At 46.2% G+C, this 25,422-nt stretch overlaps 1 protein-coding gene across 1 annotated transcript in view; it reads right to left on the reverse strand.

The window, feature by feature from the left end:
* The window catches only part of LOC147738115 (uncharacterized), a 78,657-nt gene extending 53,442 nt beyond the window's left edge, over positions 1-25,215 (reverse strand). Inside the window, exons 1-3 of the mRNA XM_086952141.1 lie at positions 25,030-25,215; positions 22,432-22,550; positions 5,301-5,370 (exon numbers count right to left, since the gene is read on the reverse strand). The gene's annotated coding sequence lies outside the window, so the exon portion shown is untranslated. The remainder of the gene's footprint in view (positions 1-5,300; positions 5,371-22,431; positions 22,551-25,029) is intronic.
* Positions 25,216-25,422: the final 207 nt, after the last annotated feature.

A 25,422-nucleotide genomic window follows, 5' to 3' on the forward strand; every position in this document is an offset into this window, starting at 1 on the left:
CATAATTGTTAACATGTATGGGCCCATAGCTGATGACCCATTGTGTGTGGATTGTATTTGCAAACGACTGAGAGAGTGGCCGGCTGCCTCTGTCATTTAGGGTGGGGACTTCAACACGTATCTGAACGCTAAGCTTGACAAGTCAAATCCAGTGACGCATCGTACACCGAGAGTCGCTGGGAGAGTGCTAAGGGATACAGAAGAATTTGGGTTAAGAGATGTCTGCAGGCAGCGGAACCCGCAAAAGCGAGAGGGGAGGCATGCGACACCCATGCATGGAAGATGGTCAAGGCTTGACTATTGGCTGATTGACGTTGAGTTGGTTGACTGGGCCGATGAAGTGGTGGTGCTTGCACGTACGCTTTCCGATCACAACCCGGTGAAATTGATTCTTAGGAAGCCGAAGGGTGTTTACCGTCCCTTCACATGGCGGTTTAGGTATGAGGCACTTCTGGACCCTGTGTATGAAAAAGCCGTACATGAGGCCATAGTTCAGTACTTTGCGTTAAATAAAGGTACAGTAGACCAAGCAGGAACGCTGTGGGAGGCCTTCAAGGTCACTATTAGAGGAGTGTGTATCAGGACAGCTGCTGGCATACTGCGCGATATACGAACGCAGTTACAGAGGATAGAGAGTGAACTGAGAAGCTTGAAGCACGAATATGAGAGACAGCCTGCGGCGACCACACTGGCTCGGATACGAGAGCTGATAGGGGAATACGACTCTTTTGCGGAGACAGAGGTGAAATATCCGACCCGTAGACATACAGCCAGGCGATATGGAGAGGCAGGCAGACCAAGTCGCACGCTTGCATTCAAAATAAAAGAATGGTTTGAACAGCAGAGGGTGGATAGGATAGTAGATGATGAGGGTGGAGAGCACTGTACTCCGGAGGCCATCACTGAGCAATTCCGTGCCTTCTACAAAGATCTGTATAGCACAAGAGGGTCGCCGCCAGCGGAGGATTTTGACGCATTTTTGGAAGATATCGCCTGTGCCTGGTTGTCAGACGCGCAGCGTAAGTATCTATGTCTCCCCATAGATGAGCAGGACATAAAGCTGGCGATAGCGGCACTCTCCAATGGCAAGGCGCCCGGCCCTGATGGGCTGACGAACGAATTTTATAAGAAATATGCTGACCTGATTGCACCGCACCTATTAGAAGTCTACGCTGAAGGGTATGACTCGGGGCTGCTCCCTCCATCCCTAAGAGAGGCACTCATTGTCACCTTGCTTAAGAAAGACAAACCGGCGGACCGCTGTGAGTCGTACCGCCTGCTGTCATTAATCAATATCGATGCTAAAATCCTGGCGAAGGTCCTTGCCACTAAGTTACAGCCATTGCTACAGGGGTTGATACTGCCTGATCAGTCGGGGTTCGTGCCGGAGCGGTCCACCTCGCATAACCTCCACACGCTATTCTCTATGTTCCACGTCTTGGAACCTGATCTGGAGGCAGTGGCGGTGTTGCTGGACGCCGCCAAAGCGTTCGACTCAGTGGAATGGCATTATATGCATCGGGTTCTGCGGCGCATGGGCTTCCCTACAATGTTCCTCCAGTGGATAACGGTGCTTTACACGGATCCGTCGGCAAGAGTGCGGGTGGGCAGAATGACTTCGGAGGCACTGCAAATTGAAAGAGGGACTCAACAGGGCTGCCCTCTCTCGCCTTTTTAATTTGCGATCATCCTTGAGACGCTGGCCTGTGTTATTCGACAGCGTCACAGGGAGACAGCCTTGAATTTTACACACCGACCGGTATCAATTTCACTATATGCTGATGACATGGTCCTGTTTGTACGAGAGCCGTCCAGATACCTGGCGCAGCTGTTGCGGGAGTATGTGCGCTTCGGGCTCATTTTGGGCTTTCACATTAACTGGGAGAAGTCCTTTGTAATCCCACTCACAGCTGGCACACCTCGGCCCAGTCTGGAATACCCGCTACTATGGTCAACTGACCCCGTCAAGTATCTGGGTGTTTGGGTGCATCGCGACCCTGCGGTGGTGATTCGTGAGAATTACGGATGGGCATGCTGAAACTGGAGACCATGGTTGAGACTTGGATTTTATTGCCATTGTCGCTGGCAGACCGTATCGCTCTCATCAAGATGGTGGTGTTACCTAGATTCTTATATTTGTTTGTAAATGTTCCAATAGTGCTCAATATGGAATTTTTTAGGACACTCCGTGGCCACTTAATCAGAATGGTCTGGGCGGGTAAGACTGCGCGAGTGCAGTGGTCGCTCCTCACCAAGGAATACGAGAGGGGAGGATTTGCGGCACCGGATTTCTACGCATCTTACCTCAGTGCGCAGACGCAGTAATGCACAGTGTGATTACACATATCTCGCGGGGCACCCCGTGATCGGAAATAAATACAGTTGATACCACGGTCTCGGCGTGGCAGAGGATCGGGAAGCTAGCACAGAAGCTGCCGTTATACGCACCGGAAATGCGACTAGAGCATCATGCGCGAATGTCTGTCACGTATGAGGCACCATCTATGAGGGTGCTTAGGGAGGCAGGCATTTCCCATATGAGATATGTTTACCCCAACGGCACTTTTGTCACACAAGAGGGTTTACAGCACATCACAAACCAGTCGCTTCTCTTTCGGTTTGCGATCCATAGACTGCGACACGCGACTAGAGCACATTATCCCAATTTTCCGAGTGAACCGCCAGTGCTGCTTTCTCTACAGATGGTCCTCACCACGCCTAATAGTAGAAAGCTAATCTCTAGATTGTACACCCTTATTAAAAGTGAAACGGTGGGTGTGGCGGATAGGAGCTGGGAGAGATGGAATGAGTGTCTGCCTGAGCCTATATCTGAAGATAACTGGAAGCATGTTTGCGGACTAACGGGGAAGCTCTGTATGAATGGTAATTTAAAGATAATTCACTTTAAATATATACACCAGGTGTACTACACTCCAGCTCGATTGTGCGGGTATGGACTGAGGGAGTCGGCGTGCTGTGATAGGTGCGGACAGGACGATGCAGACTTCATGCATTTGGCGTGGAGTTGCGGGGCGGTGGCGAAGTTCTGGGTGCCGGATTGCTTGCGGAGGATGGTTGCTGTGGATCTACCTTGCAACCCTCTGGTGTGCCTCCTGTGTTGTGTGCCACATGTGAGGGGGATAAATGGCAACTTTGTACGACTGGCGTTGCTGATGGCTGCGCGCAGGGTGGCGGTCACATGGGGGAGGGGGCGCCGGCCCGTCCTCAAAGAATGACTGAATGATCTGGTGCACTGTCGGGATAACCTAAATGTATATGCGGAAGAACTACCACTTAGATCAAGGCCAAGAGATGTATGGGAGCCGCTAAGACAATATCTGTTAAATATGACTGAGTAAGCGGTGGTTGAATGTGGATACCCATGGGGGGCATGGGCTTGCTAGTGATGACGCGGTTTGGAGGCTACAGCTTAATAGGCGACCAGCGGGGCGTCAAGGATCTGCAATGGACGCGAACTTATGACTGATAATGCACAATTTGTCCTGGGTATAATTTACATTTCCCTTTTTTCTTTCTTTTCTGTATGTGGTTATTGTTAATTTTTGGGTTTAGGTACGTTCGGTTAGATCGCTTAATGGATAAGAGGCTATAATCACGGCGTGTGGAACTACTATCAGAATCCAGAGACGGCCATTATAAAGAACTGTATCATTTGTAAAATGTATGTGTATGAGCCGCACTGCTGACGTAGATGTACCTTGTCTTTTTATTATGTCTTGTAATTTGGAGAAAATGTAATAAAAAATAAACCATACAACATAGGTTCCTCACATTCGTCCCCTGATGAAGGGAGAACCCCCAAAATGAATTGGGCAGACTGAATTTAAATTTACTTGCGGAACAGTGGATTTTGAAAGTGATTCTATGAGAATAAATATGCTTAAACTGGAATACAAGTGGATTTGCTTCCAAGGGAAGGAGACATTGATGCACTTTTACGGGTACAAGCTGTGGAGCAGGAGACACAGACCAGATCTAGTCTGGCGCTATATAAACAACTGTAGCCACACACATCTCCCTTCTGGCACGCGATGAGTGGATTACATAAACACTACAATAATGAATGAAAAATACACGGCATGCATAGACAAGGTCTGCTATGTAACATCTGGACTCCTGTAAACCTAAACAAACACCAGTAATCAGACACTAGGGACATCACCTGAAGCTCGTAAGATTTTCCTTTTGTTTAGTATCTTGTTTTTGGGAGGTGGGTTTTTAGGATAAGCTATTTTTGGGTGCGTCTGGGGTTGGGGTGTGTCAGGTAGCCCCTGTGGTAGACGATGGGATAGAGGATAAGGAGTGCCATGCCATCCCTTCATATATTTCTCCCCTCCTATATTCACAGTCCCCTTTTACCAGTTGTCCGCTTTGCTGTCATCAAGAAGTGGAAAGAGGGGAATCGGCAGGCGGCCCCTTTAACTCTTCTGACGCTATTGACGGAACCGTTCCGTCACGCCCCTTGGGTGGGCTGTGCTCATGACGGAACGGTTCCGTCACGGCCCGCTCGCCGCGGCTGCGCGGCGCTGATTTAGCGCCTGTGTGGCGCGTTTCATTAAGCGGGCGGGGCCGTGACAAAACCATTCCGTCACAAGCACAGCTCACCCGCGAGCCGTGACAGAACGGTTCTGTCACCCGCGGAGGTGAGCCGCGCGCCCCCCGCGACCGTTAGCGCTGCGGCGGAATAGCCGCCGCAGCAAAGGTGTTAAGCCGGAGCTGAGGACGGACATCAGAGGATACACACTTGAAGAAGGCGGGGGCGGAGAGCACGTCAGGTTGGTCAGTAGTTGGTACAGCTACACGCTGAATGGGAACGCGAGGCGGAGACACCAGCGGGGGAAGACCGGAAAAGCAGAGAAGGACTAACAGCCTTACGAGAGAGAGAACCGGAGCCCAGGGGAGGTCACAGCTTGTCGGCGAGCAGAACACCCGAACCTGGCGGAGGAGGGAAAGCCGAAGCAGATGACCAGACCTCACTGAAGGACGCGGAGTCACCCGCCATGGCCCCGGAGGGACGTGGCTCTTCCAGGTGCGTGGGCGTCTAAGGGTTTTTTGGAAAGGGGCTGAGTAAGAGAGGGTCGGGAGGGGAGGCTGAGGGGTGAAAGGGACCCAGGGAAAAGGAAATAAGTGAGACGGAAACAAAGACAAGAGCAGAAATCATCGGCTACTCTTTTTCATTTGGTTGCTCCAACCTCTACACCCTCCCTTCACATTTATTCATAGCTATTATTTATCCCTCACATCCTCCCTTGACTAAACCATAAAGCAAAAACACTTACCTGAGTCTTTACCTTCTGTCCGAGGGACGGCGGCAGCCGAGGCTCACCTAAGGGACTGAAGTGGAAGACCCTGTGAGAAAGAAGAATATAACAGAGACAATCAATCATTGTGATTTCCTGTAATACTAATAAAAAGTGCATACCAAGAAATTATTCAATGCAGTGTGCTCCTTCTTGACCAACTCGTCTACAACGGGGAGCTACATACTTTCCCTACAGGGAATGGGAGAGAGAAACACAGAGACCAACAGACACACACAGACACACACACACGGGAAAGCATAGTAGGAAAATGCTATATACAGTTTTTATATGCCTGTACATTGTTTTAGAAAGATGGTGGAACTATTTATTCTGTTCAATGTGCTATTTTGCTAATTACTTTTATCTGCTTCTATAATCATTGCAGTTCGGACTGGACTGTTCCCATGAGGCACAGGGTCAGGACTGATTTGCATATGGCCAGGTCTAAACTGGGGTGGCATGGTGAGCAGAATAATGATGGATTTAACCCAGATCTCTTGACTGGGGGTGAATGTTTTGATTTGTTCTGCATTCCGTCCATTAATTGTGTGTCTTTTGCTCTATTGTCATTGCAGCACATAAATTCTATACAAGAATTAGGATGGTTACATTAATAATGAAAATGCTAATGATATGTTATTTTAATTTGATATTGCACATGAATTACCACTAAGCAGAAACTACTTTAAGGAGAAATTTAGGATTGGTACGTAGAACCACTCAATCTTTGTGAAGTTGAAAGAAAGGCTCTTGTATAGTTAATGCCTGAAGTTCATCAACTCTCCTTCGTGAGTTTATCGTTATGAGGAAAGCAACTTTCCATGATAGGAATTGTAACGGACATTTGTGCATTGGTTCAAAAGGTGGGCCCATTAGTCTTGGAAGAACTATGTTTAAGTTCCACTCTGGAGCAGGGGAAATACTTGGCGCTATAACCCTTTTTAATCCTTCCATGAAGACTTTAATCACTGGTACTCTGAAGAGAGATAGGTGTTGTCTATTTTGCAAGTGTGCAGCTACGACTGCCAGGTGTAAACAAATGGATGTGTAAGTGAATCCACATTGCTGTAAATGCAACAGATAACAAATGATGTTCTGCACAAACGCATCAAGATGATTGCTATTGTTGTTGTTACAATAGGCAACAAAATGTTTCCATTTGCTGCATAACATGCTCTAGTAGTAGGCTTTCTAGCTTCCTTGAAAATATTCATACAGTCTGGTTGTAGTTGTAAATAACCAAACTATGACTTCAGGAGCCAAATAGCTAGGTTGAGTTCTCTGGGAATTGGATGTCTGATTTCTCCATGGCTCGGAGTGAGGAGACAAGATGTGATATAGTTCAAGTTCAAGTTCGGAAATTTGTATAGCGCACTACTCACCCATAGGGTCTCAAGGTGCTTGGGGGGGGGGGAGGGGGGAGGGAGGGGTGGGTACTTTACTTATCGAATATCCAGGTTTTAAGTTGCTTTCTGAAGGAAAGGTGGTTCTGTACAAGGCAGAGGTGGGTGGGGAGAGAATTCCAGATTTTGGCCGCTAAGTAGGAGAAGGTTCTTCCCCCCATGGTGGATCAATGGATGCGCGGAATTGCGGCGAGGGCTTGATTGGATGATCGTAGTTGGTGGGTGGGGGTGTAGAAGGACAGTCGCGTGTTGAGGCATTCGGGTCCTAGGTCGTAAAGGGCTTTGTGTGCGTGGGTGAGGAGACGGAACGTTATTCTCTTGTTGACGGGGAGCCAGTGGAGGTCTTTCAGGTGACCGGAGATGTGAGCTTGACGGTGGATGTCCAGTATGAGTCTGGCTGAGGCGTTTTGGATGCGTTGGAGTTTTTTCTGTAGTTTGGCTGTGGTTCCGGCGTAGAGGGTGTTTCCGTAGTCCAGTCGGCTTGTGACCAGTGCGTGAGAGACTGTCTTTCTTGTTTCGGTGGGGATCCAGCGGAAGATTTTTTTGAGCATGCGAAAGATGTTGAAGCATGAGGATGAGACGGTGTTGACTTGTTTGGTCATCGAGAGGGAGGAGTCCAGGATGAAGCACAGGTTACGTGCGTGGTCCGTAGGTATGGGTGAGGTTCCCAGGGTTGGTGGCCACCATGAGTCGTCCCAGGCGGAGGGGGATGATCCTAAGATGAGGACTTCCGTTTTGTCCGAGTTTAGTTTAAGGCGGCTGTTCTTCATCCACTCGGCTACTTCTTTCATTCCTTCGTGTAAGTTGGTTTTGGCGGTGTAAGGGTCTTTGGTGGAGGAGAGGATCAGCTGGGTGTCGTCTGCGAGGGAGATGATGTTGATGTTGAGCTTTTGATGTGGAACCACTGAGAGTTCTAAGGAGGAGAGTACCAAGGTTGACGAGAACATGTGGGGGCCATTAAGATCAGTGAGGGACATTTGTCTGAGCTTCCGAACTATAAATGGAATTAGCAGGAGAGGCGGAAAAGCGTAAGTAAAAGCGTTTTCTCCATGTTAATTTCCATAGGAAATTTTGCGACAAGCTACAGCCCGAACTGCTGAACGGAATTACCTGAAATTTGGAAAAAAAGGTAGAGCTTGGTTCAGAACGCGACCTTTTTTAAAATGGTGTAAATCCCTTCAGTAGTTTTTGAGAAAATCAAAAAATAAGAGTAAAAAAATCAATTTCCCATAGGAAAATTTGTGCAGGGCTACAGCCGAAACTACTGAACGGAATTACCCCAAATTTGGCAAAAAGGTAGTGCTTCAGTCAGAAAGCGACCTTTTTAGGTTTCACCTGAGCCAGCGCATGCCCTGCACTGGCGAGACTTTAAGTAAGTGGGCTTCAGAAAATTCTACCACTGTGGCCTAGAGCTTGCGGTTACGTGCTCGGGCGAGCGCTCACGAGCAGAGGAGCTATCTGGCTTTCCTCTCTCCTCATGGGTCATCAGCTTTCAAAATACGAGAGCTTTCTTTCACATTCCTGAAGTTGATAGCTTCTTTTTCATTTGCCTATATATCCCTACCTCTCTTCTACCCCTCTACCTCTACTCTACCTCTCTTCTACCCCTCTACCTCTCTTCTACCCCTCTACTTCTCTTCTACCGCTCTACCTCTCTTCATTCCTCTACCTCTCTTCTATCCCGCTACCTCTCCTCTACCCCTCTACCTCTCTTCTACCCCTCTACCTCTACTCTACCTCTCTTCTACCCCTCTACCTCTCTTCTATCCCTCCACCTCTCCTCTACCCCTTTACCTCTCTTCTACTCTTCTATCGCTCTACCTCTCTTCTAGCCATCTACCTCTCCTCTACTCCTCTACCTCTCCTCTACCCTTCTACCTCTACTCTACCTTTCTTCTACCCCTCTAACAATGTGTTTGTGGTGCGGGCTTAAACCTCGATAAATATTGTGCAAAATACGCATCATAGTAGCTTTTAAGATTGGGAAGTGCTAAACCACCCTGATCCAAGTCTTCATATAAAGTGCAAGGCGTGGGACTTTCTTGTCCCATATAAAGGCTGTAAACATTGACTCAACCTGAGAAAAGAAGGAATTTGATAAAGTGCATGGAATTGAGGCAAACAAAAAATTAAATAGCGGTAAAAGAGACATCTTAATCAGAGCCACTCGTCCCATAATAGACAAAGGAAGTAAATTCCATCAGGAGAACAGCCCTTTAACTCTCTTTATCAGGGGATCTAAGTTTAATTTATATAGATCATCAATTAGATTTGAGAAAAATATTCCCAAATATCTCTTTGGATTCGAGTTAACAGAGCCCCGGATAACAATGTGTAGATTTATAGCGTCACTCCCACACTGAATAACTGCCGTCTTGCCCTTATTAATGCGGTATCCCCCTAAAGCTTCAAAGTCCTCAAACAAGTTGAAGACCTTGGATTGCACCTCAACTGTGGGCTTAATTAAGAGCATGATGTCATCAGCATACAGCTTTATTTTGGGCATTGCTGTAATTGGAGGACAACTATCGACACAGTTACGAATAGCTGTTGCTAAGGGTTCAATAAAGAACGCGAATAGCACCGATGATAAAGGGCAACCTTGCCTCGTGCCTCCTTAATTTTAATAGATCCTACCACTTCCAAATTGACGATTATATTGGCCATCGCGTTCTCATATAGGGTCTGAATTAAAAGTATCAATGACCTTGGGATATTAAAAGAGTGTAAAATTAAAAATGATGTCTCCCAAACCACAAGGTCAAAGGCCTTTTCTGCATCTAATAATAAGATGAGAGACGGAATCTTCTGACCCTCTAGGAATCCAGGGCTTCTGCGAGAAAGTGAGTGTTAGTAGACAATTGTCTACCAGCTAGAAACCCGTTCTGGTCAGGGTGGATCAACTGTGCTGCAAATGTATTGAACCTACAAGGTAAAAGTTTTGTAACAATTTTGTAGTCCGAGTTCAGCAGCGTGATCGGACGATAAGAGCTAGGATCCATCTTATCCTAACCTTTCTTTGGGAAACTTACAATGTTCCCCTGCCTAAAAGATTCCGGAACTGGCCCTCCTTCTAATAAAGAATTAATCAGGAATAGAAAAAAATCTGAAAGTGCTCCAAAAAAGACCTTAAAAAATTCTGCGGGTAGTACATCTGGACCACAGGCCTTGCCATTCGCCAAACTTTTTACGACTTCCTCCAGTTCTGACAAAGAGAAAGGGCTCGCCATAGATTGATTATCTATTTCAGACAGGGTTGAGGATGGATTTTCTTGAAGGAATTTAGCAAGCAGTTGGCCATCAACCCTTTGTGATTTACCATAGATAGAGTCGTAGTGGGCCATCATAATGTCCCCTATTATCCCTGGGTCTTCTGTGCGAGCTGCTGTCAGGGGGCATTTTAATGCTTTAATTTGATTTGCCGCGACCTGCTCTTTGGCCTTCCACGCCAATATCAGACACCGCCAGGCATATTAGGATGTCTGCATTTCTATGCTTTTCCACAGTGGCTTTTCCGCCGTGGAAAAGCATACGGACCTTCACTTCGGGGGCCCGTTGCGGGCCCCCTGGGTGAAGGGGTGGTGTGAGTGCACATGGGGGTACCTATGGTACCCCCCTGCATTTGCGTGCAGAGAGTAGCAGGCACCGCGCGGTGCCTGCCGCTTTGTGCACGCAAATGCCGTGCATGCATTTTTAACATTGCAGCGGGTGCAGCTTGAAGCTGCACCCGCCACAATGTTAAAGATAGAGGATAGAGGATGTGACCGCCACCCTGGCGGTCACATCCTAATCTGCACAGAGGGAACGCCGCATCTGCGCTGTAACCGGTGGGAGTATCGAACACCACCCAGTATGAGTAAGGGGAAGGTGATTCCTGGGGTAGGTGGCGGGGTTAAGGGGACCCTTGATGCATTTCTTCAAAGAGCAGAATCACTGTTAGTCAACAAAAGTCAGCTCACAGAAAAAAAATTGACGCTAGATACACTGCTCGAACATAAGCGATCATCAATGGGCCCCATAGCAAGGTCTAAAACACCAAGTAAAAGTATCCTCCAAGGTCCATCAAAGCAGGATAGAGGCAGCATCACTAGTGCTATGGCTCATGTCCCCATAGGACACAGGAGGGTGGCTCCATAGCAAGGTCTAAAACACCAAGTAAAAGTATCCTCCAAGGTCAATCAAAGCAGGATAGAGGCAGCATCACTAGTGCTATGGCTCATGGTCCCCATATGACACAGGAGGGTGGCTCCATAGCAAGGTCTAAAACACCAAGTAAAAGTATCCTCCAAGGTCCATCAAAGCAGGATAGAGGCAGCATCACTAGTGCTATGGTTCATGGTCCCCATATGACACAGGAGGGTGGCTCCATAGCAAGGTCTAAAACACCAAGTAAAAGTATCCTCCAAGGTCCATCAAAGCAGGATAGAGGCAGCATCACTAGTGCTATGGCTCATGTTCCCCATATGACACAGGAGGGTGGCTCCATAGCAAGGTCTAAAACACCAAGTAAAAGTATCCTCCAAGGTCCATCAAAGCAGGATAGAGGCAGCATCACTAGTGCTATGGTTCATGTTCCCCATATGACACAGGAGGGTGGCTCCATAGCAAGGCCTAAAACACCAAGTAAAAGTATCCTCCAAGGTCAATCAAAGCAAGATAGAGGCAGCATCACTAGTGCTATGGCTCATGGTCCCCATATGACACGGGAGGGTGGCTCACTTATGTACCCTGATGACCCAGTTATAACGGATTCTGACCCTGACCCGTCTCACATTAGTATTGAAGAGGTGGAGAAGAATTTCAGCGCGTCCACTCCAGTGATTGACAGGCCAGAACAAGGGCCATCAGAGTTGGTAGCCTCTAGGGCCAACTCAGGTATAGGAACCATAGTAAGGGGGGCGGAGACGTGATCACAAGATCAAAAGGTGCAATAAAATACACATCTACTACGCAGTTGGTATCACCTCTAGCTGACGCAAGGACCCGGGGCACACGATCGGGGGGGGAGAGGGCGATTGTTTGAAAGCCAAAATCAAAACAGAAGGGTGCCGTAAAGATCAGCAGAGTGAACACTGCTGTGTGACCCATTTGTAGCAGCAATGTTCAAACTGTGGGAAGATGGGGAGCGGACAAGGAATGGAAGATCTATTAAGGTCAAACTTGGAGCTCCTTTTTTCCACCCATTTGGGACCGGTGCTGGAGAGAATTAGGGTTATTGAGGAAAAACTATCTCGGCTATGCGATCAGGGGAATAGGGTGCCAGGTAGAATTAGGGGACCGGAGGAGGGGGGAGCAGAAGCCTCATCATACTCAAAGCCCACAACTAGTTATGAGGGTCAAGGAGGGGGGCACCGCGAAGGCGGGCAGTTGGGCAAAGACAGTGAGGGCACCAGCAAGGGTGCCTTGGCGGGTAAAACGAACGGGACTACCCTAAGCATAAAAAGAATGGGGCCAACTTATACGATTTGTCCTGACACAGCCCAGAGGGGCTCGGAGGGAAGAAGGGCAATAGTTAGTGATGAGGAGTTAACAATAGCGCACGCTGTGCAGAGCACTAGGGGTTTACTGACATTGGATCTCCCCCCAGCCTCCAGCCCCTACACAGTGGTCCTTGTAGGGGTTCCTACTAACGGGGATGAGAGGCAGGAATCCCCGCGCACTATAATTAACAAGACAGCACATTGGCAAGTCAAAAACACGGGTTTCAATATCACACAACACAGACATATTCTGATGGCAAGGAGGGTGGCTTGGTTCGGATGTAGCAGAAAGAGCTTTGCGGGTGATTGTGTGATTTTGAATTTCAGGTATCCAGAGTTAGTCAATGAGCTCCTCCATAGTCAATCCAGGGGTCAATTCCAAGGGGATGGAGGGTCCAGTATCAGACTGCTCCCCTTGGCTTTTTTCTATAGAGATATGGCCCATAGGAATATGCAAGGTGACCATAGGAAGAAAAGGATTGCATCAGACGGGGGGACCAGCTAGTTTCACTCATTAACAGATTTGCACCTCTCCACTGTGCTTCAGCCCTAAATGAAATAGATTGACTGGTGGGGGGGTTGAAAGACGAGAATAGTGCGAGGGGGGAGGGGTCTCCCATAATAGGAGACAATGAAGGTCCAGGGCGCACACAGTCAGATGATTCCAATGCCAATGTGAGAGTTATAGAGCCCGGTGGAAGAAATGTGGAGAAAAATGCTGGAATTTGGGTGAAGTTCCTGTAATGCCCACGGTATTGCACCGCTACAACGCAACTTTTACAACGCACTACCATTACATCGCAACTTTTACAACGCAAATACCATTACAATGCATGCCATTACAACGCATGTCATTACATAGCAGATACTATTACAACGCATGCCATTACATCAGAAGTATAGGTAAGTATATTATTTTTATTTAATTTTATTTTACATTATTTTATTATTTTAATTATTTGAAAAATAAAATAAATATATTAATTTAAGTAATTTTGGGGTATTTTTAGGTTTTAGGGCTGGGTTTGGTTTTTGGGGTACAGGGGTATTTTTAGGTTTATGGGCTGGGTTTGGTTTTTGGGGTAGAGGGGTATTTTTAGGTTTTAGGGCTGGGTTTGGTTTTTGCGTACAGGGGTATTTTTAGGTTTTAGGGCTGGGTTTGGTTTTTGGGGTACAGGGGTATTTTTAGGTTTTAGGGCTGGGTTTGGTTTTTGGGGTACAGGGGTATTTTTAGGTTTTAGGGTTGGGTTTGGTTTTTGGGGTACAGGGGTATTTTTAGGTTTTAGGGCTGGGTTTGGTTTTTGGGTACAGGGGTATTTTTAGGTTTTAGGGCTGGGTTTGGTTTTTGGGGTACAGGGGTATTTTTAGGTTTTAGGGCTGGGTTTGGTTTTTGGGGTACAGGGGTATTTTTAGGTTTTAGGGCTGGGTTTGGTTTTTGGGGTACAGGGGTATTTTTAGGTTTTAGGGCTGGGTTTGGTTTTTGGGGTACAGGGGTATTTTTAGGTTTTAGGGCTGGGTTTGGTTTTTGGGGTACAGGGGTATTTTTAGGTTTTAGGGCTGGGTTTGGTTTTTGGGGTACAGGGGTATTTTTAGGTGTTAGGGCTAGGTTTGGTTTTTGGGGTACAGGGGTATTACGACTTTAAATAAATTAAATTAATTAAATTAATTTAATAAAATTTAATTAAATTAATTAAAATTTTTACAATTTAAAAATTAATTGAATTACATTACTTAAATTAAATTAATTACTTTTTTATTTATTTAATTTATTATAATTAAATAATATTATTTACAATTTTTAAATTAATTACATTTCTTTAATTATATTAAATTAAATTATATTAAGTATTATTTTAATTTTATTTGAATTATATTTATTGTAATAAATTACATTATATTATTTACTATTTATAAATTTATTATATTTCATTAATTATATTAAATACATTAAATTAATTACAATTTTAATATTAATTAAATTACTATAATTAAATTAAATTAAATTAATTACTGTTTTAACAATTTTTAAATTATATTTATTATTTTAAATTAATTAAATTAACTTTATTACATTTTTTCAAAAAAAGATATACTTACCAATACTTACGTTGTAATGGAATGCATTGTAATGGTACCTGCGTTGTAAAAACTGCGTTGTAACGGTCTGCGTTGTAAAATAACGCGTTGTAACGTCATAGATCCAATGCCCACTAACCCTACAACTGTCACTGCAGGCAGTCAAATAGTGTGAGAGATTAAGATCATATCCTGGAATGTAGCGGGCTTAGCCTCAAAAATCAAAAATCACAACTGGCTAACGTATATTAAGAAACATCAAATAATCCTCCTACAAGAAACATGGGAGGTACATAGTAACACCCAGGCAATAGAAGGCTACAAAATGTTTTTCGTCCCAGCACGTAAGTCAGCGCCGGGGAGGGCAAGGGGGGACTGCACACTGGGACTCACATATCATAATAAGTGTTTTAATTTAACTGTTGTAAATTTCTAAAATGCCATTACTCCACGACAAACTCTCCGAAGCCTAAATGAATTAGGGGCTCGGCTGGCAGGCATGGAGGAGGAAGGGGCACTGTGCTCCCAGCTAGTATTAGCAGGGGAGTTCAATTGTCACCCATGCCCCTTCCTAAAAATGAATGAGGGGAACTGGTCGGCTTGCCTGATTGTAGAGGGGTGGCGCCTGAATCACACAAGGGAAGGAGGAGCGCTGAATAAGATCCTGGGCAGGCATGCCCTAACATATACCATGGATTTTAATGGTGGGGAGGGAAATAGCACGGTCACCCCTACTTTCAAAGGTAGGGCGAAGGGCACTATAATTGATTTTATTTTCGTTACACCCATGTTAAATTGTTAGGTTACAAAGTTTGAGATAGAGGTTAGCATTTTCAGCGACCATAACCCGCTTCTCCTGTGCATCATAGATGCGGTACTTCTATCACAACGTAGGGGGGCCGGAGGTTTGATTAAAGCCACTGACCAAGGTAGGAGACTAAGGTGGGTCAGCACGGACAGTGAGGCATTTTACAGAATCTTACTGACACAGGCTGAGTCCAATGTTTGAAAGTGTTTGGACTTGGAGGTTGAGGGGGCAGACCTGATCAAGGCATTTGAGGGAGCGGCTAAACAAATAGATGGCTTACTTAGTAGCAGGTAGATCAACAAGGAACACAGTGCACCAAGGTGGTTCGATCATGACTGCACCCTCGCCTTGAGGGATCTGAACTCGGCTCTGAAATGCGTACCTAGGGACAGAGGGAAGGTATCAAGCTGCAGGGCTAGGTACAATAAAACACTAAGATGCTGCAGAACCGTATTGTAGAACCAGGCATGGGAAAACTTGAGAGAAGCGGCCAAGACAAAGGACTTGACTGCTTTTTGGAGAGTTGTTAATGAACCATGCTTTCAGGATTCAAATAAACCCAAGCTGGCCTGCCACATCCTCCCAGAAACCTGGCTTGAGCATTACAAGGGCCTGTATAACCATGGTAGCATTGAGAACTGGAAAGTGTGAACCCACCCCAGATTACCTTTTCCTTGGGAGAAATAAAGGCGGGGATTGAGGGGCTAACCCGTAATAAGGTGCCAGGACCTGATGGGATTCCACCAGATCTCCTCTTAAGCCAGAAAGAACTCTGGGTGCCCATACTCACCACAGTAATAAATACCGCGGTGCAAACAATGATGCCAATATCCTGGTCTACGGCCACAATAGTCCCCATATTTAAACAAGCATTTGCAATGCAATAGGTCTCGCATTAGGAAAGTTTGAGCTATTGGTATTGTAAATGACAATTATTTTATTTATGAGTTAGTTTTGAAAATAGCGAAATTAATAGCTTTGTCATTTACAATGCCAATAGTTTTTTCTTTCGTAAATGTGACAATTATAGTATTTATAATGCAATATGTGTTGGTACTGGTGGTGACGGTGGCGGCGGCGGCTTGTTTAATCACGTCATATGGTGTTGAATATATCTTTTTCTGTTATTTCAAACCAAAACGTGGCAAGAAATTAGCTTTAATGCTCGCTAATTTTATTGTATTCAATTCAACTAAAATTGTAATATTTTTTCTTTTCTTTATATTGTGTATGCTATGCTTATTCATGTTATGAGAGGTATGCAGTGATATTTTAATGAATACTATTTTTGTATAGCATTATGTAGGTTTGAGTTTTGCACAGCTCGCACATAGTCTGTATCGTTCAGCTTCATCGTCCCTAGGAGAAGCGTTGATTGGTTGTGTAAAAAAAAAAAAGAAATAATGAGAAAGCCAATAGATCTCCTATATGTGAAACCTCTTGGCTTTGACAATGTTGTGCATTTCAGTGTTCACTGACCTCTTGCATAGGCCAAACCAAGAGTAGCATTAGGGCTCCTGAGTATGATCATTCTCCATACCACACCACACTTTGTGACCAGAAACTGGTTTTTTCTGATTTAATGGGGAAATGAGCCCGAAGGAAAAAAATGTTTACCCCCATCAGGAACATCACAAGTAACTCCGGGCTGCGACCCCATATTTCTGGGCACTGTCTCGGGTTTTTGTATCCTTCACTCGACTACAGCTATATTTGCAGTTCAGGGATGAAATTGGAAAACATCACCGAGAAAGGTCCAGCCACGAGGCTACTCCTTATAAATGACTCATTGAGACAAGACGTGGCCTTCCTCCAACTGCGGTAATTGCCAGTGTGGGCTCTCTATTTGTCCTGCCACCCCCAAGTGAGATATAGATTACCTATTCTAGAGTCCAGATAGGGGCTGGCAAACAGTGCAAAATACAGTAAAATGTAGTGAGATATGTTGGACATGAGTGCTAGAATTCAGGCGAGTCCTCTGGGTGTGGGACCCTAGTATAGGATCTCCATGTACCGAGCAGCGGGGCAAGGTCAGGTAAAGTAGCATTAATTGGGCGAGAAAAAGCAAGGATGGTGGTTTGCTGTTCTTAAGCAGGCCACCACTCTTACATTAATTGTCATTCACTGAAAGGGGTTGGGGCACTGCCAGAGTATATGCATCACAGTCCAGCTGTGTACGCCGCCAGCAGCCACAACAGGGAAGTAGCCCACCTTTATGGAGTTTCAAGGTGGACCAGTTAGGTAAAACTTTAAAATGAGAATCTGAAGGCTTGTTCTGTCTGTTTGGAGGACGTGACCTATCAATACGCTGTATATACCTCTCAACACACCTTCAAAGGACCCCCGTTTAAAGAAGCATTCTTTAATTGGTGATCCAGGCAACGACACTGAGTCAGGGCCTAAGGTGCTAGTTGCCTATCTGTTCAGGCGCAGCCACCCAAACTTCATGCAGGGTCATGAAAGGCCTTAGGTCCGACATTCTAAAACAGTTGTTCCAGACACAAAATAGCGTTCTTGCCGCAGCACTTTCAAAGGAGTATACAGCCTCCTCCTATGCATGTGTCTGCATTACACCATACTGTCGTGCCACATGATATTAGCAGGCTGACTCCCAGTAGCTTGTGCGCACAGTTCCACTGAATAGGAATGGTTCTCGGTATTGAGTTAGACAAGAGGAGTGTCCCTATGTATGCGTGCCCCGCAAAATGACACCGTCTTGGAAGAAAATACACCACTTGCGGCGGATACTTAGCCAAGTAATAACCGCACATATGAGGCTGCTGCAGTGATCCATAGGTGGTGTGGCGGACCTAACCTCAGGTCGGAGCCTCCCCAGACAAATCATTTAATACTGTTGCCTCTCTGCGTCAAGTTGTTTGTGAGTGAGCAGGAGGAACATCCCGAACAACAGATACGTGAAAAGTGGCAACCCTGGCATCTTAATCATTAGAACCCGAACCCATAAGGAAAAGCAAAGAAGAGGCCAGCAGGAGAAATCGTGGCACGTACAGGATATCAGTGGGTTGAGGTCGTCTTAACCCAGGGCACAAGTCCTGAAAAAAGAAGTGGGGGGACGCTGTCACCGGAAGTGACGTCACGACAGGAAGTGACGTCACGAAAGGTGCCGAGCTCCTCGTCCCAGAGAGGCCAAAGAGTTAAGTCCAGCTGTTTGGCATGGAGGATGACATCCCCCCGGTAAAATAAGTGGGGGGACGCCGTCCACCCGCGTGGTACCCCGACTCGAGCCCTGTCTTAACCACACCGCCAATCCTCTATTCAACGAGACACCCTAGGATTTCAGAGCCCTGGAAATCCAGCACATACGATAGCCGCACAGACTATCCATCTCAGTGGCACCGGTCATGGGTACTGCGTCACATTTGTACTTATTGATTTTATACCAAAAGACCTGGGAAAAGGAGTGGATCGCTGTCATCATATTAGGCATCAAAGTGTGCACGTTAGTAAGGGTCAACAATATGGCATCATGAAGGATTTTACCTGCCCAGCAGCTGTGTTTATTTCCTGAATGTACCGATATCTGCTGGGAACCGAATATCTGCTGAAAAGGGTTCCAATGATAAAAGGAAGAGTTGGAGGGACAATAGACACCCTTGATTGTGTAACGGTCCGGTTAGAAATCCCACATAGCTGACCTGTGCCACAGGTGTGTCATAAAACTACCCGACTTTCAATATAAAGGCAGTGCTGAGACCTGCTCTGCACAGGACCCCAGCTTCCATCCAATCTCTTGATGACTAGATCTCTGGCCTGGATAGAGTACAAAGCCACGCTGCCTTCTGGGTAGGTCTGGTGATACAAATACCAGGTCCATATTTCCATGCACACACATATAAAGGGAGGACTGGAAAATGGGTCTACACAAACGTATGCACGTCCAGCTCGGAGCCCATGTGCACACAGCCGAGAACCAACCACGGAGAAACAGAAGTAACTCGGAAATGACACATACCATTTGCTAGGCTTTGGGGGCGAGGCGGATAAACTAAGTGCGTGTTACTTAAGTCACTACAAATTCACTGAAAGACTGAACCTGCAAATCACGCTTAAGCGCAGGGCAGGTTTCTGCTGTGCCCCAGCCCGAGGATATAAGGAGGTGTTGTATAACACAGTGACAGCATTTTGCTTACACAGCGAGAAATGTGAAGGGTAGACTGAAAACACGAGCAATCAAACGCCCCCTGCATCCGTAGCTGCCTCTGGTGCGGTTCTCGATTAAAGGCTGATCTGACGCTCAGTCGCGCTACGTCCTTCCAAGCCGGGCCCAGATTATCTGTTCCTGGCAGGGGACGGGTGGCATTTCAGCGGATGTGTCTGGTTTCCATACATGCCAACATTTCAGGAGAGCAAAGTGGGAGAGTTAAAAAAAACTAGCAGGGACGCATGGTATGGTCACAATGTCCACATGAGACAGCCATGCTTGTTAAACTCACCGATCTCGAAGCGTGCGCTGGGAAAGCACTGCAAGGCGCCGATCTGTCGGTCAGAGTCCCGTACACTCAGGCTTGAAAGAGTCACCGTATTTTGTACGGAACGGGGGCATAACGTCTTTGGAAGAAGGTGGTTGATAAGAAAGAGAGCGCCACAGAAATTGCTGCGAGGCCGCGTTAGTAGCTGGCCAAACTAAATGCACGTGCGCAGAAGAGACGCAAGAGGGCAGGAGCGTGACGCCGTGAGCGTGCACGTCGGCGCTCCCTGCGGCTCGTGACAGTGGCGGCGCCTGCAGTCTTGGAGTGCTGTGAGGCTGTGGGACGGGGAAGAGTATAGCAGACCCGGTGAGGGGGGGCCTCGGGGCACATTGCCGGTGCCGCCCCCCCCCCCTCTCCCCCCCCCCAATGATAGAAGCCATGCGTGTGCCCGGTGAGCGGGGTTGGGAGTATGTGTGTGTGCGTATGTAGGCGGGGGGTGGGGGGGTGGCGGCGGGCGGGGGGGGGTGCGCTTGTATGTGCCTGCATGTGTTGTACCTGTGTGTGTGCCTGCGTGTACATGTGCCTGTGTGCAGGGGTGTGGGGGCTGGCTGTGTGAGCACGGGAATGTAAGGCACGAGAGGGGCACGGTGACGTGCGCGCTCACGAGGTCAAATCTGAGCAAATCTGCGCTCGTGCACCCTCTCGTGTCCACATTCCCAAATACGGGCCACATTAGGTCTGAAGCAGACACCATCAATGCTCACGCATTGAGGGTAGGTCTGCTCGACCTAAAAAGGGGACAGAAATAGCCCTCAATGCTATAGGCCTATTTCATTCATTGATGTTACCGTGAAAGTGCTAGGTAGGGCCATTCTTAACCGATTGATTGATTGGGGGGAGGAACATGAGATCATTACGGATACCCAGTATGGGTTTAGGTAGGGCCGCTCCACCACAGATCAATGCCTTAATTTATTTCTCCTGGCAGCCAAGTACACCGTAGCCAGTGAGGGGACGGTGTACATGGCTTTCATGGACCTCACCGCGGCATTTGATCGAGTAAATCGGAAGAAATTGTGGGGACTATTGGGGACTTTGGGAGTTGACCCTGGTCTGGTAAATATATTACGGACACTGCATCAGAATACTTCTGCCCAGGTCAGATATGATAAGGAGGGAAAAGTCACAGACCACGTCCCATGCTCAAGGGGAGTGAGGCAGGGATGTATTTTGGCACCCTTCCTCTTTACTTTATATATAAATGGTTTGACCCAGGCGCTGGTAGCTCTAGGGGTGGACTGCCCGCAGATAAGTAGGAGAGGGATACCGGTGTTACTGTATGCAGATGACGTGGTACTCTTGGCCCGCACTGCGCGTGAACTGCAGCGCCTCATAGATGGCTTTGTCCATTTTATGGATAGCTTACATTTGTCACCGAACCGCACCAAATCATATGTTATGGAGGTAGAGAAAGGACGATCCAGCAAAACTAAGTATACAATAGACACACAGGGACTGGAAAAGGTCAAGTCATTTTCATATCTGGGGATCATGTTCGACAGTCGCCTTAGTTTTAAAGCCCTTGTGGAGGAGAAATGCAATAAACTAATTAACTCAACAGGGGCAACTATGAATTTTGCAAAGAGGCTAGGGCGATGGTCTCCGGAACAAATCCTGAACCTCTACAGTTCTGTAAGCTGTGCAAAGTTTTATATGGGAGTGAGGTCTGGGGCTTTATAGACCCGCTTAAGTTACAAATAGAAGGAAACAAATATTTGAGGCGGGTACTGAAAGTCCCACAAAGCATTTCCTCCAACATAGTTCATGAGGAACTGGGTATAAACCGTCTGTGCGATAGGCTGCAATGGAAGCCCCTCGCCTGCTGGATTAAGGTATAGACAAACCCAGAGGCGGCGTTAAGTCAACAAACAATATCAGACTGCATTGCACGAGCACGGGGTTACAATATTCCTTGGATTAGACACATCAAGGAAAACCTGTTAGCCATGGGATGTGTTGAATATTTTACCCACCCGACCAAATTGCTATCTAAGGATAAGGGCCGTATTTATTCAGAATGTTTAAACAGAGCCAAGTCAAATAGGGAAGCAAGAGAGCTGACTAAGCCATCAGTAAGAACTCATCAGTTAACAAAGTCGTGCCTGGGCATGGAACCTTATTTGTGTCTTATTTACAATCCTCAAGACAGATTTCTCATGACCCGTTTCAGGCTAGATTTGTTACACCATACTTTGGCGGTTCCAGCAGGGTATACAAAGCATTTGGAGAGTAAGTGCTCCAGTGGCTGCGACCAACGGTCTCCACCGTACGCTCCATTTGGTCCTACTATGCCCATTTTACGCTTACCCATGGCGACTATTTTTAAAAGGTATTTTAAGGAAGGCCAAGTTCAAACAAGTTACGGTCGTCCTACTGTTTCTGAAATTGTCATTAGAACCTTTAAAAACTTTTCTGTGTAGTACATTTTCTAAGATTAGCGATGAAACTCAGAACCAGTAGAGGCGAGGAATAATGGTCCTGTGTGTTCAATATTTGCTCTGATTTGCACTATACTATGGATGAAACATTTTTAACCGGGTACCTCCTTGTCATTTCTATAAGATGATCCCCGTGCCGAATCATTTATCTTTTATGTATTGATGTTAAACAGGTTTTTAGTATGGTTTTTATAATGTATGAGATATTGTTTTTAAACACTGTACTTTTATGGTATTGCTTTATGCCGAATAAAGTATATTTTGAATTGACTTGATTGTGTTTTATTTTAACAAATGTACAAAGCAGATATTGGTGCTTGCTTGTTTCACAAAAATGATCGGATACCTGCCTCGGAGCGCACTTCTTACAGACGAGTATGGGGGTATCATGTTGCTGCTACAAGCTCCTTACCTGTGTGAGTTATCGGGAATGATGCAGGGGGCAGACCCAAACCAGCCACTCGTGGAGATCAATGTCAAATACTGAAGAATGAACAGAGCTTCCAAGCTGGTGACCATTACTTAATTGACCTTGAAAATAAAAGACACAGTTTTAGTATCCTGGTGACTCATGACCATAAAAAACAAAGATTATAACTTCAATGTTGTGTCAAATACTTAACAAATGGAACTGGATGTGCTGAATCCGATGTTGTCCTAGGTTATGCGTGACACCTTCCACCACTATTGCTTATGGGACTTGTAGTTTTGTTTCCCTCATTAAAAGGATGGTCTCTAAAGTCCCCGTGTTCTAAATGATGTTGGTTAAAATCAGAGACCTGAGTGAGGGTGAAGCATGACATGGCTCTGCTTAGCAGTGAGATGACTGACAGTTCCCCAGCCCTTCCATTCTTTGACAGACAAAGGCTCGTCAGCCGTTCATATTTTTTTGCAACGACAAAGAAACTTTTATTGTAGCTTCTGTCAACTGAAGAGATAAAACCCCTGGGCATGTTTAATTAACTACTGACAAACATGAACAATCAAGAACATGAGTTTCTGGAAAACTATCAAGCACCCAATCAGAATCAGCCGCCCTTCACACCCAGGAATTCTTGAGGCTTGGCTTTGGGGAGGATGAATTGCACGTGGTATAAGCAGTGGCGGTTGGTGCATAGGGGCGAATGGGGCGTTGCCCCACTAGCCTCGGGAGTCGGGACGGGGAGGAAGACAAGAGAGACACGTACCACACGCACGCAATGCAGCGGCGTCAAATCAATGAACTGCTCACTTCCCCGTGTGTCACAAATTAAATTCAGTCAGTCTGACTCTGACTGTTTTGTTATTTTTCGTCAAGGGACGGACGATGACGAGGGCACAGCAGGTCAGAGACCTCCTGCGCATGTGCTGGCCGGGGCGAGGAACATTGCTCACCCTGGAAGCACATGCAGAAAGAGTGATGTCACCATGAAGGGAGTGGCATAATATCGGGGAAAATGCCTGGTTTCAAATGGGTACAAAAGGGGGTGGTGATGGACGGAGCATCTGAACCAATCAAACACTCACACCCAGTCAACAGATCTCGGTTTAATCCATCACCGTTCTTTAGCCCACTCTGCCACCCCAGTTCAGACATGGCCATATGCAAATCGGTCTGACCCTGTGCCTCATGGGAACAGTCCAGCCCGAACTGCCAAGCCATACCTTCCCTGGACCGGAAACAAGCTTCCTAGGACCGGTTTCTGGCATTTCAGCTAAACAAAGCGGTCCATTACTACCCCCTTTTGTAAGACGGCTGAAATGCCAGAAACCGGTCCTAGAAGCTTGTATCTGGAGCGGAGACACCCGCGAGGAGCAGGTTAACAGCAGCCACATGTGCGCACTTCTCTTCTGCTGCACTGTTTTCCTGCCCCGAGGAAAGGGATGGCTTACTTAATTTAACTACAGTAGATGCGGCTTCATTTTGCATACGTTATGCCCTTGATTGGTAAAAGAAAGAAATGAAATACCGCAAATTTTGGTAGGTGTAGCTGTGACGTTAAATGGGAGCTGTGTTGATGTGTCTGACTGTTTTTGTATCAATACATCTGTCTCCCATTCCATGTTTGCATTGAGTAAAAGACAGCCTGTTTCCGGTAACAAATCTATGTACAAGCCATTGTACAAGCATTTGTAATGCAATAGGTCTTGCATTTACACAAGTTTAAGGTATTGGTATTGTAAATGACAATGCTTTTTATTTACGTTTTAAAAACGAATCAAAAATAAAAGGCATTGTTATTTGTAATGTCAATAGCTCAAACTTGTGTAAATGCGAGACCTATTGCATTGCAAATGATTGTTTTGTAAAAGCGCCCCATACTGCTCTTTCACTTTAATGGCGACCCACCCCTTTCTTTAGACACGGCTCGTCTAAGAAAAGGGGCCCGGACAACATTAAAGTTAATGCGCTGCATGGGCGTTTTTACAAACAGGCATTTGCAATGCAATAGGTGTCGCATTTACGAAACTCTGGTAAATGCGAGACCTATTGCATTGCAAAAGCTAGTATCAATTTACCATGAGCAATATCGACCTTTTTAAAACAAACTCTTTTCCATGTGCACCTTTTGCATTTTCGTGCTAAAGCAAAACATATATTTTTGATAAAACAAAGAGGGTGGCACATAACTCAGCAGGCCACAGGTTGGTCATTTAGACTCAAATGTGCAAATGGCAGGTCAATACACGTGTCCAGCGCTTACAAATCCAAGGGCGTGAACACACATCTTTCTGGGGGTTGGGGCAATGCACCAGTGAGAAAAGACCAGGTAGAATGTACTACTTTTCACAGTTCTCCCATTAGAATCTAAATAATGTTGATAACTCTGCAGTGTAAACATCTTGTAGAGTTAAGCACTTAAAGGAAATAGGCCCCAGAGCTGTGAACACCTTCACAACTAATGTGCTTGCACCATTTGCTTTGTGGAAACATCAAGCTGTAAGAAATAACACTAGAATCAGTTCCTATTGTAAACATTTTGTTACATTGAGCAGAAAAAATGAGAAGACAGAATGCACTCAACTATACCTCGAAGAAGAAGCCAGGTGCTTTGAAATTCCGTTTAACTGTATCCACTCTTCAAACACCCGCCATGGGGCCCCCTGAGGAACTAGAAACTGAGACACCTTGTGCCAGACCCACCTGGACACCCAGTGACCTGTCAATGGCGCCTGTACCAAACAACCTATCAGCGCGAGTTAGAGGCTTTGCATTAACTGCGCATGCGCTGAGGATGGGCTTTCCTAAATTTGCATATTGATTAACAACTGCGCATGTGCGGAGGACTGACCACTCCTGAAGATTGCCTAGTGATTAACAACTGCGCATGCGCTGGGGACAGACACAGCTGAAGATTGCCTATCGATTAACAACTGCGCCTGCGTGCAGGACTGAGACTACATTCCCACTGCGCAGCACCCG

Source organism: Lissotriton vulgaris, chromosome 1_1, assembly GCF_964263255.1.
Source record: "Lissotriton vulgaris chromosome 1_1, aLisVul1.2, whole genome shotgun sequence".
In the NCBI taxonomy this organism is placed as follows: domain Eukaryota; kingdom Metazoa; phylum Chordata; class Amphibia; order Caudata; family Salamandridae; genus Lissotriton; species Lissotriton vulgaris.